This window comes from Dreissena polymorpha, chromosome 16 (genome assembly GCF_020536995.1).
Source record: "Dreissena polymorpha isolate Duluth1 chromosome 16, UMN_Dpol_1.0, whole genome shotgun sequence".
NCBI lineage: Eukaryota > Metazoa > Mollusca > Bivalvia > Myida > Dreissenidae > Dreissena > Dreissena polymorpha.
Window position 1 is genome coordinate 35,035,671 of NC_068370.1, and position 17,286 is coordinate 35,052,956.

The following is a 17,286-nucleotide window of genomic DNA, read 5'->3' on the forward strand; positions in this document are numbered from 1 at the left end:
AAAATCTGGTGAAAACCATGAGGAGCAAACCAATACACCAACAATCTTCAATACGTGGGTAAGATCTCATCCAATCCATAGTATTTTTGCATTGTTAAGACCTTCGATGCATTATTTACAACCAAATTTCTGTTTTGTTTAACATGTTAAATCTTTCAATCGTGATTCGTCATGCAAATATTACATCGTTGCGAAATCAACTTTTATGGAGATTTTGTGTGCCACGGATCATTGCGGACAAAAATGCGGCGCAAAAAATAGAACAGGATATCTGTTTTGTTTAACAGGTTAAATCGCTTAATCATAATTCGTCATGCAAACTATTACATCGTCGCGAAATCAACATTTGGGGAGTTTTTGTGTGCCACGGATCATTGCGGACAAAAATAGAACAGGATCGGTCGACATTCAATCGACTGAAGAACTTTGAGGTGAATGGTTGAAAGACTGACTGAAATTCTAGGACATAACAGTGAAGTGGTCAATATCAGTGATTTTTATTCTCAATCTCTATGTTGTTATGTATATTACTTTATAAAAGAATAGTTATATTCAATTCAGTAACTTTTTAATTATATTTCGTTTCCGATATAAGACTTTAAATATATCAAATTTACTTAATTAGTAATTTTCATTCATCTGCAAAAGACACGTTATCGAAAGGTATATGTCATGCAAATTCAACATTTTTAGTTTAAACAGTTGCAAAGAAGTCCACGATACTTGTGCCAGGTGCTTCTAAATAATAAAAAAAATACTTGATGAAGTTTGATGAATAAGCACTCTAAATATGCTGGTCATCGTTGCAAGTCTAGTTTTGTGTGAGGATTATCGTAATTATCTCATCTGATTAACCACGTAACATGTCATATATTGACTTATAAAGGCTAATAATGATATACATGTATTGAAAATTATCGGTGAGGTGATTCCCGATATTGTTTCTAATTTGCCGGGCTATGGATATTTTGATTATCTCTTGATTCCACACGACTTTCGACTCCGAAATCAAATTGAGCCAAGATGACTTTCAGAAAATGTCTCCAATGTCCTGATTAAAAACAACAAGGCATTGGAGCTGGTCAGCAAAATAATAAACGTTATTTTAAATCTAGAGTTCAGTAATTACTGTATGTGTTGTGCCGCTTAAGTGCTGACCTTAAGATACATAAAATATTTCCGGAGTCAGTTTCCTAAAATTTAGAGACTCCTTTAAAATATTTTATTGCATCGACGTTTGAATATTCCTCTCCATACGGCACTTGTTGACATAATAACGTGTCCTAGCTAACACCACGTCGTTAAGTATTAAATATTGAAAAACATGATTGCAATACATTCAAAATCATTTCATATTGTTGATGTTGTTTTAAAGATATGTTTTAATTTAACCACCAAGTACAATGCCTTCCATATTCTGTAGTATAGCCTTTAACAGCTATCAGTATAATAGTAATTGGAAGTTGTTCATGAGGTTATAAAAAAGTCAAGTGTGAATACATTAAGCAAACGGCAACCTGACTTTCGGTTCCCGCGTGTTAACTGCATTTCGCGGACAATCGGTTCCACGTAAATTAGTCGGCACCCGATTACCTTTTTGCCACTGACAATCGGCTCTCCTGAAAAATCGCATTATTCCAACTGCCATCTGATAATCTGCAGCCCCGGATAAACACCTCCTTCATACCGGACATTGGCCACCACAATAATCGATTTACAATACAAAGTTAAAATTGCCGAAAACTGCGAACAATCATTGAAAAGAGGCGATTGATAAAGCTCATTAATACATTGAATTAATCTTAGATTTGTCTTATCCTAAAATTGGTTTGATACAATAAATCGCCTATTTTCAATGTAAATAATACATAACATACATTGCGATAAAAATAAGTAACTTGTTCATATGCTTAAATTCAAGTCAAATGCTTTAATGGTGAATATGTTGCACACCGGTAATCTCAAAGGCGGTACAACATGGCGTTTACGAAACATTATACAAACGATTAAAACAAAACTTTGCATTTTAATGGGATATGTAAGGTGGAGATTGTCTGTAGTGAAGGAGGTGATTATCCGAAGCTGAAAATTGTCGGATGGCAGAAAAGCGAAAAATAGGGGACAATATCTCGGGAGCCGTTTGTCTGGGGGAGGTAAATCGGGTGCCGATCTTCCAGGTTGATAATTTGATAGGTTGCCAAATGTCCGGTAGACAAAATTACGAGATGCCATTTGTTCAACAAAGTAAAAAACACAGGGAGCCGATTGTCAGGTACCGGTAGCCGGTTTTCTGGATATCAATGATTACATATAGGTTGCAAGTGAAACATTTTCAATCATATATGTGTCTTTCAAAGTATATGAGGTCCTTCCATAAGGAGCATTAATTTTCTACCGTTTATCAGGAATACATACCCATGGCTAAATAAATCAAATATTTCGGTCCACTGACTTTTTGTAATCACCTGCCAAGTTTTTCTGGCCGCCATCTTGTTGTAAAAACACGTATGCTATATGTCAATCGATCAAGAGAAATGGGAATAATTATATAAAATGAAACTGTCAAAACATTCATTCATATTGGGGAAAAATACGTAGCCGGCCAATATGAGTTGCACAAATATTTAGGCTAACAAGAGGGTGTCCGAAAAATAAGAGTGTCTGAAAACATAGAATAAATACGGAATTTTCAATCGGAATTCGAGCAAACCAGAGTCTAACTAAGCGTTTTTCGTGCTGCATTTCAATTTCAGGTACGTGAATGAATTAAACACAAAACAAACTGTCCTTATTGTGTACACACCGGTCTTACTGACCTGTGTACTAACGCGAAAGGAATTGTGGGTAGCGCTTCTTTTATGAGTGAAAAGTGAAAGCGAAAGTTGGTAAGGTAATCGTGCTTCTGATAATCGCTATCAGTCTTAATAGAGATTCAAAATCACATTTAAACGTAATTAAATAACATTTCTTTAAACAACCTTTCGTTTTAAACACACAATAAAATACGATTTTTCTTTCAATATTAACATTTTCATTCCTACGCAGAACTACTTTGGCGGAAGCATAATTCCCCTCATCAGGGGAATGTGATGCGTCTTAGTATAGAGGTGACAATAACGTAGTGACGTCACCATCTATGTATAGAATGGGTCCAGAACACTATGCCTCTGTATCAATATTGTCAGCTTAGGGGCCGTGCCTCTTTGTTTTTGTAACCACGTGTTCTAAGCTTTTACCGCACTGTTAATGTATGTATTGTTTCTGATTCGATAACGTCGGCTCAAACACATAACGACCCTTATCATTTTATAGGGCTAATAGCTCCCTAGGGTCGGATTAAACTGTTTTGGGGCCCAAGGCTGCACATCTTACAGGCCCCCTCCTCCTCGCTCTGGTCCCCTTTTGTAAATTGCAAATCATTCTTGATACTACAAGTATAAAGAATAGAAACATGCATTTGTACACAGTTGATAGTTACATTATATTTGTAGCAAAACAAGTTAAATAATGTATAACTATTTTATTAACTTTACACTTATGTTACATGTAATAGATTCCAGCTTATAAGTCCCTTCTATGACCGACACTTCAGCTGGCCGTAGTCACCGATCAGCTGTGTGAAGTCTAGGTCTCGGAGGACTTGACATTCAATAAACAGTAGCCCTAAATTGCCCCAATGCTGTCAACCTTTCGCGACCCTTGGTGTTCTTCAGATAGTTTTTCACGCGTGACAATGCTATAAATGACCTCCCCCTTGACAGCTATTAACTGGAATTGTGAGAACTCCTTGTGGCTTGTGTCAGTAATCTGACAAGTCCGTGAAATATCCTATAGGTTAGTGTGGTAATTTGTCCGTTCACGTATCGAGGAATGGTGCATGAACAAAATTGTGCAAGTTATAAACATAGGGTATATTGAGCTTGGAAACCGTGACACGATATTAACAACAAACGGAAGCCAGTGATTGACTCCGTAAATATTGTATAAACATCAAAGGCCGTTACACAAAGAGGCCCCCACATGTGCATCCAGCATAGTAAATCAAAGCGATTTAACGGGCCCGATGTTATCATTACCATACGGCAATTCGTATACTAAACAGAGAAACTAATAGTTCTGAATGTATATAGAACACAGAGAGAAAATTGATAGCATAATACATCAAAGCGAATTAAAGTTTACAGTGTGATATACATCGGGATACTGCAACAATCACACATACCATTTCTACTGCAATTCCCATAAAGACGTTAAATGGCGTAATAAAGAAAGATTATTCATTGTGAAACTGGCCTATCGTTGAGGCTCCTTAAAAATCGGGGGCCCAAGGCTGTAGCCTTGTTAGCCTAGTGCTTAATCCGGCCTTGATGAATTTAAATTTTAATAAGCTTCCCCTTTAAAACACGATTGAAATCCAAAGCGAATATAAATCCAAGATGGCGCTTAAATGTTGTTATGTTATCTAATTACTTCTCAATAATAACATGCTGGTACGAGTATAAAAAGTCTTAAATTTAATAAAAAGAAAATTCGTTTTTAAAAAGTAGTCTAAGAAAAGTGGATAAATTTCACATCGCGCCAGCGCTCGTCTGATACATATTTTCATCCTTTACAGACAAAAAGGGTATAACTCCAAAAGTCAACACATATCCTATATATCTTTACTCTCAGCTGACTTATAAATAGTTCACTTGTTAATTTTCAATGAGTCTGTGCAATGATCACACCTGATTATGGTCGTTGCACTGTAATACAAGTTCGGGTTTCAAGTATACTGTGATATTTTAACCGATATGGCATTGGATTGGGGTTCAAATAAAGAAGAATTACACTTTTCCTTGATTGTATATAACATTTTGTTATCAATGTTTTTGTTGTTTATGTTAACGTATGCGTTGATAAGTTAAATGACTGATGAAGTGGATGATTGACTTTAAATTCATGTGTATGTTATGCTGCGGCAATAAGATACTATGAATGTGATACCATCATCAACAGCAAGTGGCTTTCAGCCTAAAGCCGTTTGCACGACCTATAAAAAGGCTAAATGGAAGAAGGATGGCATACAATGTAAGTATAAAAAAAATGCATGCATAGAGTGATTATTCCCCATTAATCGAATTTAGTTTTACTTTACTTTAGTTAGTTTTGTCGGCACCCGATTAATTTGTTGCCACTGACAATCGGCTCTCCTCAAAAATCGCGTTTTTCCAACTGCGATCAGTTAAGCTTCAGCAATTAATTACCTACTAGTTGCACATTACATATGAATTATGGGACCGTGAATAATAACGTATTCAAGGTGCTGTGGTGTTGGTAGAAGTCATTTATAGTTTACAGAGGCGTATTTAGGTGTGGGGCTAGGGAACTAAAGCCCCCAGCTGGCTGGCTAGATACGATTAAAAAAATGAGCCCCTTAAAGTTTCAAACATATCCACTTTTGTATTTCCTGGAATATGCCCCTAATTAAGCCATAAACAGCTGTCGATTTTTGTGATTTAGCCCCGAGGCATGTGTACAGACGATCTAACATTCGCCAGGCTAAACTGCACGCTTCATTGACTTTAAGTAATAAATTGCGCTATTTGATTGGCTGAAGGAGACACATTCAACAAATGAAATTCATCGATACATTTAGATATAGGTAAATGTTTACACATGGCTGCCGCATGGGACTTGTGGTTACGCATGCGCAATTAATTTCCTTCTATATTACATATAAAATAGTTGAAGTTTGATATCAATTTTTACCATGATCAAGCGCATACCCACTATATCATCATACATCATTGGAAAGATTAATGCATAATCTTTTGAAAAAATGCATGTCATTAAATGCTATACGCGCTTACTCAAAATATTTACCTTAGAATAGGCAAACCGGTTTTGACAGCTGTGCAGACAACCATTTTGGGCTAAAATAGTATGACCTACTTTCAAAGCCGGGAACCATCAACACAAAAAGTAGAGCACAAAAATGGCTTATTTTCTTATTGCTTACAAATATACCTTCAAGTTGATACCAAAACCAACCATTTGCAATGTATTCTTCAAATCCTAGGCATCATGCACTCAACAATGTGTGCTAAGTATCAAACTGACTGCATGTAACCCTAAAAGCAGAAGTCCGGTTTGGGGTTATGTGACCTTGTGAAAAACAATATTTCAATTTGTAGCAATTAAAGAGATTAGATTAATGCAATGGGCAATCATAATTACTTGTTCGGTTAGTTTCTTTGATGAATTTAGTTGGTGTTAGCTATAGAGAATGATAATCCTTTTGAGTAACAAGAAATTGCCAGTGCAATTCAACAGCACACTTAATGAATGGCAATTAATTTTTATTTTATTTTACAAATTGGGCTAACTGCTTTGATTTTCATCTATAGTTATTGAAATTAAAGACGACTCAAAAATGAAGAATTACTTTGCTAGAATGAAACTAAATCATTTTCAAAATGAAACGCCAACAGGCAACACTTGAACCCATTTGGAACAAGAAACAAAAAACTAATGAACCAACTGAAAATGAGTCTGTTGCTGCATCAGGTACTTTCCAAAAAATTTGATTGTGTTCAAATTGTACTTTTTAATTTATGAACAGAAAATGTATTGAAAACTTTGATGCCATTAATTATCTTCGATTACTGTATCTATTTATAGGGACATGGACATTAACATTTGCAATGTTGTACGTGAGTTTGCTCGGAAGCATCCTAGGCGGATGGATTTTCCTGACATCATGTCTCAGTTGTAGATTGTAACCAGTGATAGTACTAAGAGATATATGAATTATCTAAATGATCATTTCTGAGAAAGTACAAATATCATGACATTAGTTGAATAGTTGTAAGAACATACCTGTGCATAGATTTTCTTGTATTGTTTTTGTTACAAAATGACAACATTTGATAGAACTTGAAATAAAGAGTTTTGTTTAAAATATTATTTTTATAATTTGTAGAAAGGTCTATCAACGACTTTGCCTTGTCTGACAGTTTTTGAATCTCAAGACTAACAAGGTATACATAATATGATTACAACCAAGTTTGATAAATATCCACGCATCCAACAGGGTGACCTAGTAGGATATCCAACAGGGTTAAATAGGAGATCCACCCATCTAACACTGTTAAAAAATGTCTGGTCATAAAGATTATGTCTCTCACCACTTTAGTGGTTTAAGAGACAATTGATTTACCCCTGTTTGTCTGTCTGTCCGTGTGTCTGTCACACTTGATGCCTGAACTCAAGTTCTTGTTTGCTTTACATGCTTTTTTATCATGCAAAATGTTGATTAGATAGCAGGAAATTGCATCATTTCAAGGTGCCATTTAAAAAAAAAATTGACACCAGGAGGGGACACCCCTCCCGCACCATCCCCCTCCCCCCAGACGGGACCCCCTCTGAAAAAATGTTTGATACGCCTATGGTTTATTTTAAAAAACACACGGATATACGAATACATTCGGATAGTGGATGCGGTGATCCGAGTAACGATTTCGAAAACGATAACCAACCGTAGTATATTTGCATGGTTAAGACTGATGGTGTACTATTTACTCAATATCTGGTTTCGTCAACAGGTTTGACCTCTAATACATAATGCGTCATGCAAAATATTACATCGTTGCGAAATCAACATTTGGGGAGTTTTTTTGACACGGATCATTGCGGACAAAAATGCGAACTAATTACAACAGGATCGATTCAAACAACTGAAGAACTTTTAGCTGAACGGTTGAAAGACTGACTGAAATTCACGGACATAACAATGAAGTGGTCAATATCAGTGATTTGTATTCTCAGTCTCTATGCTGGTATGTATATTACTTTAGAAAAAAGAAATTTTTATTTTCAATCCAGTAACATTTTAATTATATTTCGTTTCTGATATAAAACTTTAAATATTTCAAATTTACGTTATTAGTAATTTTCTCTCATCTGCAAAGACACGTTATCGAAAGGTATATGTCATGCTAATTCAACATTTGTAGTTTAAACAGTTGCAAAGAAGTCCACGATACTTGTGCCAGGTGCTTCTAAATAATAAAAAAAAATACTTGATGAAGTTTGATGAATATGCACTCTAAATATGCTGGTCATCTTTGCAACTCTTGTTTTGTGTCAGGAATATTGTAATAATCTTATCTTATTAACCACGATACATGTCATATATTGACTTATAAAGGCTAATAATGATATACATGTATTGAACATTATCGGTGAGGTGCTTCCCGATATTGTTTTTAATTTGTCGGGCTATGGATATCTTGATTCCACACGACTTTTCGACTCCGAAATCAAATTGAGCCAAGGTGACTTTAAGAAAATGTGTCCAATGTCCTGATTAAAAACAACAAGGCATTGGAGCTGGTCAGCTAATAATAGACGTTATTTAAATCCAGAGTTCAGTAATAACTGTATGTGTTGTGCCTAAAATTGAGAGACTCCTTTAAAATCAATTATTGCATCAACGCATGGATATTCCTCTGCATTACGGAACTTGTTAACATAATAAGGTGTCCTACCTAAAACCACGTCGCTAATTATTAAATATTGAAAGATATGCTTGCAATAAATTCAAAAGCATTTTATGTTGTTGATGTTGTTTAAATAATTGTTTTACTGTAACCACCAAGTACAAAGCCTTCAATATTCTGTAGTAAAGCCTTTTACAGCTATCAGTTTAATTATACTTGGAAGTTGTTCCTGAGGTTATTAAAAAGCAAAGTGTGAATATATTAATCAAACGGCACCCACCCTGAACATCGGTTCCCGCGTGTTTACTCCATTTCGCGGACAATCGCTACCACGTAAATGTATCGACCTTGAAAATCGGTACCTGATTAAATTGCCCAATTGTATAGTCGGCACTCGATTAATTTGTCGCCACTGACAATCGGCTCTCCTGAAAAATCGCTTAATTCTCCAACTGCCATCTGATTATCTCCAGTCCCGGATAAACTTCTTCATATCGGACAATCGCCACCAAAATAATCGATAACAATACAAAGTTAAAATTGCCGAAAACTACGAACACTCGTTGATAACAGGCGATTGATAAAGCACATAAACACGTTGTTGGGATGATTTGTCTAATCCTCAATTTGGTTTGATAAAAGAGATCGCTAATTGTCAATGTAAATTATACATTACAGACATTGCGATAAAAATGAGTAACTTCTCCATATGCTCAAATTCAAGTCAAATGTCTTTATTGGTGAAAATATTGCATAACCTCATACGCGGTAAAACATGGTGTATACGAAACATCATTCAAAGTATTTAAAACAACTTTGCCTTTTATTGAAATATGTATGATGGAGAATGTCTGGTATGAAGGAGGTGAGTGTCCGAGGATGTAAACTGCCGATGGCAAAAGCAACAAATAGGGGGACACTATCACGATCCGATTGTCGGGGGGGGGGGGGTAATTCGGTGACGATTGTTCAGGTTGAAAATTTGATCGGGTGCCAATTGTCTTGGTTGACAAAATTACGAGATGCAAATTGTCCAGGAATGTAAAAAACGCAGGGAGCCGATTGTCAGTGTGCTTGTTTTCTTGATATCAACGATTACATATAGGTTGCGGGTGAAACATTTTCTATCATATGTGTGTGTTTGAGGTCCCTCCGAGCCATAAGGCGCATTAATTATCTACCGTATATCAGGAATACATTACAATGTCTAATTAAATCAAATATTACGGTCCACTGCATTTTTTAATCATCTGCCAAGTTTTTCTGACCGCCACCCTGTTGTAAAAACAGGTATGGTAATGAAACTGTCTAAAAATTTAGAGTCACTCATATTAGGGAAAAATACGTTCCCGACCAATTTGAGTTACATATTTATTTAGGCTAAAAAAGAAGGCGTCCGAATAATTAGAGTGTCTGAAAACATAGAGTTAATACGGTATTTTCATTCAGAATTCGAGCAGAATCAAGTCGGACTAAGCGTTTTTATGCCACCTTTCCATTTCAATTACGTGAATAATTTGGCATGAATAAAAGAAAAACACTACTGTCCTAATAATGGTCTAGATCACTATGACTCTGTATCAATATTGTCAGCTTTGTGACCTTGCCTCTTTGTTTTTGTAACCACGTGGTATAAGCCTTTACCGCACTGTTGAGGTTAATGTATGTATTGATTCTGATTAGATAAAGTCGGCTCAAACACATAACAACCCTAGTCATTTTAGGACCGGTCCTACTAAATGCTGCTAAGACGCACAAAGACACACAAAGACGCACAAAGACGAAATAAAAAAACGCACAAAGACATACAAAATACTCATTCTTAATACTTTATATAATATATTAAATGCAAATCAAACGTTTCTGAAAGAAATGTATTTAGGGACCACTTGGGATGTAAAATTAAAAAAATTGTTGACAGCCAGCACGTTCTGTACTGCCTTTTAAATCTTTTACAGATCAAGTCAAATGCAAGCTATATGGTTTTTGTAACTGCACAATAATATCTAGATTATTTAATATAATTTAAATGCTAAACAAGATATTGGTGACACAGAATTGGTCTATAGATTTGTCCATGATGATGATTTTACTGTTTTCCAGATTGGTCTTTTTTTATTAACATTTTTTAAAGATCACTTTCTGGAATTTTAAGATTATTGTCACAAAATGTCATCTTAAGCACAAATTATTTTACTATGATATAATGTTTACAAAGTTATATACCATTGTAATCAAAGTTACATTAGTTATTTACAATAGTAAACAAAGTTACATGAATTATTAACCCTTCTTTTGCTCTGGCCCCAAAACGATAGGCCTATTTTCAGGATTTTAGATTTTAGCCAATTGACACCCCTGCTTAATACAAGATTAACTCTAAATTTACAAAATTTGTGTATGTGTCAAACACATGTAATGGGTGCATTAATGTTTATGACGCATGTATTTTTATAAATTATGAGCTTTATCACCATGCAAATATATTGTTCAACAAGAGTGGAGTATTTAAAGGATTGACATTGAATATAATAGTGCTATTGAAAACGCCATGTTTAAATATCGCTTCATAAAAATTTACTTTGCTGAATCTAGTTAAAAAATATGTGCACGTATATATTTTATAATCATGTTAATTCGAGTACCCCTAGGTATGTAAAGGATGGCAAACAATTTTGATTCATCATGCAAGAGAGCGTGTTGTACACTTCTGCAATACAGGTGCTGGCATCTCCAGTTCGTGTTTAAACCAATTATTATGGTACATCCTACTCAGAGTACATGCTTCAATGGAAACCATGTCTAGATTTCTTTGCTGATATGTAAATGTGCGTAATATAAAAGCTCTACAAACATGGTGTGTATTAAGCAGATTTGGCGACATATGATGCTACATGTGCAGTATCAAACTGAAATAACTCTTGGGCAAAAGAAAAATATAAATCTTCTTTTATGTTCACTGATTTAATGGTGAACATGTAAAAAGATATGATGGACCGTAATTGGCCAGATCATTTAGGGATGGTATATTTTATGTTTTAAAGGAGGCTTTTCATTAGCCGCGCAGACTTATTATTAATTATTGTGCAATAAACGTTGTACACTGAACCACGAATGCTCATATTTTACATGTACAGTCCAACCTGCCAATAAAGACCACTCAAGGGATTTGGTCGTTGTGGTCTTTGTTCACAGGTGGTCTTTATTCGCAGGGTTGATCGAAACTTTGCAAAATATGCTAGTAGTTTTTTAACAGGTACCTTATCTATGTATGTGCTCTATTGTTTAAATGTTTGAATACTTATGCATGTATAATTAAATAAAGGATTGAAAACACAGTTTTGTTTTACATTTGTATATTTATTACATGTTGTATTTCTATTGCCTTATGTTTTCATTATTTATTTAATCTCTCTCTTGACTTCACCCCGCTCACCAGCCTGAATCTTAAATACAATGCTGTGCAAAAGACTCGAGCCAGCCATTGCTAGCCTTAAAGTCCAAATATCCTAACTCACACGCAAACTTCAAGGCTTTCTTCTGGATCATAGGTCCAGACACAGGCAAGAGCCTTGCAATTGCGTCAACAAACCACTTATGCACAAAGTCATTCACTGACGCGAATTCCGACTCACGCTTAGGGCGTTTACTTTCACTGTTTACGTTCTCCTCGAATTTATCCATAATCTCATGTTTACCCTTTAAAATGCTCTGAATTTGAGTTTTTCTTACACCAAGATCACTAGCCACTCGTCTACAACTATATCCTTTACCTAACAAACTAATGACCTTAACGCGTTCTTCCAACGTCAAGAACTTACGCTTGGAAGCCATGATGGTTAACTTGAACTGACAATTTACTTTTCTGTAATCTATAAACGTCTTATTTCAGAGAAATTTAAGAAGAGAATGACTATCAAAATGTTTGTCTTTAATAGGCATTGTAAATGATATGAAACCGTTAATTTCCTTAATGAGTTTATGAAAGCCCCAAATTTGTCTTTGATATTTTCGGCAATAAGTACATTAATCGCGAGTCACTTAAATACAAAGGCAAATTGTTACACTTTTGACAAACTGTCAAATGCATAAAAGAAGCAGGCGACTACCAATTAGCAATGCATGTTAAATAAACAAACAACTGCTATCGAGTGCAATAAACTGTTACTTGCCAATGTCTCCATAGCGACCGACGAGTCCACTGGTAAGATGTGTATCACGTGACTACGCAGCGTCATGGTGGCCATTTTTTTTTTAAGTTGCAAAATCGTTGATTTTTATGATTGCAGTGGTCGTTGTAAGCTATCAAAATGAAGATTTGGGAATGTAAAAGGGTGGTCGTTGGTCTTTGTTCACAGGTGGGCTTTATTCGCAGGTTCAATATATAGTGAAATCGTTCGGGAGGAAATCAGTGTGGTCGTTATTGACTGTTGGTCGCTATTAACAGGTGGTCGCTGGGGCAGGTTGGACTGTATATATACTTGTCCTTTACCCGTTAATCGTAGTTTATGGGGTAAAACGCGCACATCTCTTCATGTATTTTTAAAAACCGTTCAGCTTCAGTGCAAAATATGGATATTAATTTAATACACAGTGAGCATTTCTACACCCTGTTGAATGAAATGAATAGCTATATAGAGAATATTGCATAAACGACAGTAAAAACAAGTCCTAAGAGACAGACACCGGTACTGACCACAAATATGATTTTCAAATTTCGAAACCAAAAACATATCAACAACTGCATGCATTAATGAACCTACATGTAACTTTATTCAAGCAAATATGTTTGAGCTTTTACAACTTTGGACAATATCTTAAAATAAACTTCTAAAAGCGATGAATTGAGGCACAGTACCGCTCACACATCTCTTTATAATACCATCAATTTAATTTGTGCGTCGTTGTGTGTCTTTGCTGGGGTATTTTATACTTTTTTTTTCAAAAATTGTTTGATTTGCATTAACATATAATAATGATTTATTGTAAGATAAAATATAACGTATTAATAATAAGTATTATTTATGTCTTTGTGCGTCTTTGTGTGTCTTTGTGCGTCGTTGGGTGTCTTTGCTTGAGTATCTTACTCTTTTTTTTTCAAAAATGTTCGATTTGCATTATTATATTATAATGATTTATTATAATATATTATATAAAGTATTTATAATGAGTATTGTGTATGTCTTTGTGGGTCTTTGTGTGTCTTTGTACGTCTTAGCAGCATTTAGTAGGACCCTTTTTATGACTATAGCTCCCCTTACAAATTACGTTTGAAATCCAGGGCGAATATGAATCCAAAATGACGCTGAAATGCTGTTATGTTAACTAATTACTACCGTGCAATAACATGATAGTACGGGTATTAAAAGTCTTAAATTTAATAAAAAGAAAATTTGTTTGAAAAATTAATCTGACAAAAGTGAGATACATTTCACATCTCCGCTTGCGGCAGCGCTCATCCAAAAAAATATTTTCATCATTTACATCCAAAAAGGGTATAACTCCGAAAGTCAAAATATATCCTCTATATCTTTACTCTCAGCTGACTCATAAATCGTTCACTTGTTAGTGTGAGCGCAAGCTCACGCTAAAGTAGAGAGGCAGTTTTGAAAATCAGTAAGCTATAACTACGCTAGGGACGACAACTGCAGCTAGTAAGGATAACTACTGCCTGTTTATACTTAACCACTGGTACACTGTTGCAGAGAGCATTTATAAGGTTTATGAGCTTGTTCAACGATACAGCTTGTGCGACGACATTTTCCAGTTTATCATTAAAATATGTACGTATTGGCTGCTTTCAGGGAAAACGGGGCTTAATGCTGCATTAAAAGTATGTCACGTTGGCAAAATTGTTGCTCAATAATTTAAAGAAAATAGATACATTATTAGATACACATAACACAACATGTACATGATTATAGGCTTGTTATTTTTTAGCAAGGAAACACAATTCTAAAGATGGTTGCCAGTGCAGCAATTAATTGTGAAAAAAACAGACATATTGTGATTTTGTCTAAGTTATCTCTATAAAATAAATATGATGATAAACAGTGCACACACATCTACGACCTGTGCTTTCAGGCACACTCTTTATAAATTTGAATGGGTTGTGTTCATTTCAAACTTGCGATATAAAAAGCTATAACATAATTTTGAAAACTGAACTGCGTCTAAGATAATGCAATAGCGAACACCTTTAGTGCCTTCAGCGCTTTGATTTATTTCCAATGAGTTTGTGCAATGATCACAGCTGATAAAGGTCGTTGCACTGTTACAAGTGCGTGTTTCCAGTATACTGTGATATTTTAACCGATATGGCATTGGATTGGGGTTCAAATAAAGAAGAATTAAACTTTGCAATGATTTTATATAAAATTTAGTAATCAATGCTTTTGTTATTTATGGAAACTTATGTGTTGATAAGTTAAATGACTGATGAAGTGGTTGATTGACTCCAAATAGGTTATGCTGCGGCCATAAGATGCTATGAATGTGATAGCATCACGAACAGCGCGTGTGAAGACACGTTTAAAGCAGATGGCTTTCAGCCTAAAGATGATTGTACCACCTGTATGAAGGTTAAAGGGAGGAAGGATGGCATACAATGTAAGTATAAAACAAATGCATGCATAATGTGATTCTTCTTTATTCATCGTATTTAGTTTTACTCCCGATTACCGGTGCGGGTATAACATATGTCAATCTGTGTTAAGACAGATCTTGTCTTTACTGAATAATTCACTTTGACCAATTATGTTTTTACATACTTGCTCTTATGAGAGTTACCCTTTCATACTACACATTATATATTCAAAGAAAAATACGTTTGCAAGTTTGTAAGAAAGCGAGCTAGAGGATAAGTCTCGGAAGCAGAGTGCGAGACATTTAAACCAATCAGTTGTCTTCAATTGTACTGAGTTACTGTCCAAAAGTGCAACCTATTGGGCACTCGTACGCTATTTTCTGTATTGGACTTCTGCAAGTACCGTGTAATATTTAATATAATGTCAGTAGCTTTTCATAGTTGGTAAGAAACTTAAAATAAGGTATATTTTAGTTGTAGAAAGATCATGCGATACTTCGATACTACCCGATAAATGCCAGTCAGAAACCCTCTTTGGTGTCGATGTGGACGTTTGTTGGTGCAGGAAAGACCTTTGTAACAGCGCCTTTAGCGTGTCTGCAAGTTTCTCCATCATGTTTGTTCTTATTATCATATCTATAGTATATTTGTAAGGATATTATCAGCAGCAAGGGAGGTGGTTGTACGAAATATGTTTCGCAAACGGCTTTGCTTGATACGTTTTGCTTGAAAAGAAAAGTGTAGCAACCATTCATTCATGCTTGTAATATGTCGCATTTCTAAATGTATGGACGCGTATTGACAATTTTTGTTTGCTTGTAATAATTATATCAATTATTCTATGGTGAGAATCAGCTAACGACCTTGCTCCAAGTATAGTAATCATGCACTTTACATCCACAATCTTAATTGTATGTGTGAAAATATATTTGTTCGAAGACAAATTGTTTGAAAGGTAATGTATCCAAAGTATGTTTGTTAAATATTTGACAAGATACTGAACTCATGTTGATAAATATCTTGATGTATTTTATATGTATGCGTGTATAAATTCAGTGCCTCTTTGGTGAATAATTATCATTTTATGAATAAAATCCTCGTTGAAGCATCAGAATCAACATTAATAATCATATAACTTGAACACACTTTAATTATAACAAAATACGCATCCTTTATTTTCGAAATACCTACTCTATTTAAGGTTTAACGTATTAATATATTACGTAAAATGTTTTTACTATAAATGTATAACTTAAAACAATCCATGAATCACTTAAAGACAACAGATGCATAATTGGTAATAACACCATGGGGCTAATAAATATACTAGGATAACGAAGGATATTTGTGCTTTTAACTCCAATAGGTTTGTATATATACACGGTTCATGAAGGTTATGTATTCTATCATCTCCCTTGGGATTATGACTATACAAGGGTCATGAATGTTATGTGTGCTATCAACGCGCATGGGTTTATAACTATACTAGGTTCATCAAGGTTGTATGTTGTATCAACTCACATGAGTTTATAGCTATCAAGGTTCATGAAGGTTATGTATTCTATATACTCCCTTGTATTTATAACTGTATTATACTTGGTTCATCAAGGTTGTATGTGCTGTCTACTCCCATATGTTTATAACTATACTAGGTTAATCAAGGTTTTGTGTTGTATCAACTCACATGGCTATATAACTATATAAGTTCATAAAGGTGTTATGTGCTGTCAACTCCCATGGGTTTATAACTGTACTCGGTTCGTGAACGTTATGTGTGCTATCAACTAGCTTTGCGCAATGCACACTTGGAGACTTTTCTAACGCAACACTCATCAAACTTGAAAATCTCACTTATAAGTTAAGATTATGATTCAACATTTCACATGATATCATTTGACTACATTGTGAACAAGTTGACGATATAATCATCCATCCGTGACGATCGAACGCTTTAGCATGTGGGGTATGTATGGTTTCATATTTTGCATGTGGGAATTGTGAAACACTACACTATTCACAAAAAAATCAATTTAATCTGTTTAGGCAGGTTTTTTTACACCAGGAAAACATTAAATGAATTATTAAAAATGTACTGCCCAAACGAAAATTTAGGAGCGAAACCGCGCATTTTGGCAATTTGTGGGCTACTTGCAGTGTATTGGAGACTTTTCTAACGCAACACTTCTGTAACTCGAATATCTTAATTATAGGTCAAGA

The 17,286-nt window shown here is 34.9% G+C and overlaps 1 long non-coding RNA gene across 1 annotated transcript; it reads left to right on the forward strand.

Annotated features, from left to right (window-relative positions):
- Positions 1-7,499: 7,499 nt before the first annotated feature.
- Positions 7,500-17,079, forward strand: LOC127862584 (uncharacterized). The gene is made up of 3 exons (XR_008040689.1): positions 7,500-7,820; positions 14,949-15,092; positions 15,544-17,079. It is a non-coding gene; the product is annotated as an uncharacterized LOC127862584 (long non-coding RNA).
- The last annotated feature ends 207 nt before the right edge of the window (positions 17,080-17,286 follow it).